This window comes from Pteropus vampyrus, unplaced genomic scaffold (assembly GCF_000151845.1).
Source record: "Pteropus vampyrus isolate Shadow unplaced genomic scaffold, Pvam_2.0 Scaffold381, whole genome shotgun sequence".
In the NCBI taxonomy this organism is placed as follows: Eukaryota; Metazoa; Chordata; class Mammalia; order Chiroptera; family Pteropodidae; genus Pteropus; species Pteropus vampyrus.
The window spans coordinates 376,584-378,416 of record NW_011889162.1 but is presented as its reverse complement, the minus strand read 5'-3'; the positions used below and the strand labels follow the sequence as shown (position 1 = coordinate 378,416).

The 1,833-nt window shown below is 53.5% G+C and overlaps 1 protein-coding gene across 1 annotated transcript in view; it reads left to right on the top strand.

Annotated features, from left to right (window-relative positions):
* The window catches only part of IQCA1 (IQ motif containing with AAA domain 1), a 54,125-nt gene that overhangs the window by 45,490 nt on the left and 6,802 nt on the right, over positions 1 to 1,833 (top strand). The window lies entirely within an intron of this gene.

Here is a 1,833-nt window from a genome sequence, read left to right as displayed (position 1 = left end):
GGGTCAAGTTAAGTCCACCTGGGTCTCTGAACGTTCATAATCTGCTTCAGCTGGCACGTCACGCTGGGGAAACAGACAGGGCTGGGTTCCTAGTGATCTTTCCATCATTTATTAAACGTCTGTCTTGCTTTAAAACCATGCCCACTGCCTTAATGATGTTTTAAGAAACATAAAAGCAAGCAGACATAACGCTGAATTCGCCGTGGCTGGAGATGGCTGTTACCGTCACGATTTTGCACAAAGCGCAAATTGTTGCAAAAATCCCCGAACTTCGCTCTCATGGGGGTGCTTTGAAGGGATTGTTAGGTGTGTGGCAATTATTCGTGCGCCCGCGGTAAGGCCCAGCGCCGTCACAAAGCCCTGCCCGTCCTGGAGGGGCTCCAGGGTCACAAAGGCAGAGCCGAACGGAGAGGAACACATGGCATCCCAGGGGCCCTGGTGCTGAAACCGCTTTTCTCACGATGAGCGAACCTGCGTAAACGTGTGGCTCGCCCCCGCCCCCCGCCGCGATTCGTTCGCAGCGTAAAACCATTTGCAGCGTAAAACCGTTGCTTATTTCAAGCCAAACGGAGTCGGTGCTCCGAGTCGCAGAGCAGAACGTGAAGACCTCGAGCAGGATGAGGCCCTGGCGCCCCATCCCGCGGTGAAGGAGGGGTACAGCCGCGCACGTGCACCGGAGCCCGCGAGGCCCCGCCCCCGAGAGCTGCCCTCGGGAGCCCGGGAGCTGGGGCGGCGCGCGCACCCCAGAGGGAGCAGCGTTGACAGCCGAGCCTCCCCCTTCTCCTTGCAGGTGGCCCGGCAGCTCCAGCCGTCCGTGGTGTGGATCGGAGACACGGAGAAAACCTTCTACAAAAAGGTCCCCAACGCCGAGCGCACGGTGAGGGCTCCACTGCCGTCTCTTAGTTTGGCCTTTACTCTCCTCCGGGGAGGGTGGGGGGCAGCCGCCTCTCTTCTTCCCGAAGTGCTTGTCTGTATTCAAAAGGATCCAGTAGGCTGACTTTATGGGACATAATTCAGAAAATGAAAGACAGTGTGGAAGGGGCGGAGGGAGCTTGAAACCCAAACGCGTGATTCGAGGTGAGAAACAATGGAGAGAACGCGGCAGTTAAAGCGAAGGGCGCACACGGGCGCTGTGACTCGGACGTCCTCCTGCCCCTAACAGCAACACCGAAGGTCCGCCGTGCGGAGCAGAGCGGTCCGTGGGACTGCCGAGGGCACCCCCTGGGGGCCTGGGGGAGCCTTCTTTCAATTACTTCCTTCCTCCTTTTCTTCCCTTTCAATGCCCCCTCACCCCCCAACTTCCCCCCACAAATCACCAGCAAATTTCCCACAAGTTAAAAAAAAATTGCAGATACACATGATTGTTATTCCACATCGATTTGCACCAAAGCAAATAGTGGTTAACTGTGAATTTCTGATTAAATTCATAAGGATTTTAATCACTTTTGATCCTTATGTATTATACATCATTTTGAGCAGGTAGAGGTGATTTGGATGAAGAATGAAAGCTCAATCTCTTCTTCCCCAAATGAGCCTTGATTGCCCTGTCATTTTAGAAGCTCTTAAGAGGACTCATTTATTATTTAATCCGGGAATCTAGTACTTAGCTCCCTCTGCTGGCGAAGTTGCTGCATATGTTTTTTTCTTTTCAGTGCACATAGATGCAAACTCGAAGGCAGGAGTTACTCGGAACCCCATCCTGAATCTAAAAAGAAATTCAGGGTGGCGTTTAATCCAAGGTGTCACACCCCCGATGTCTTCCGGAGCTTTGTCTCATTAATGGGCAAGGGCTACTCGCTCTCTCACGGGACAGCAGCCTGAGAAGTAGGAAGA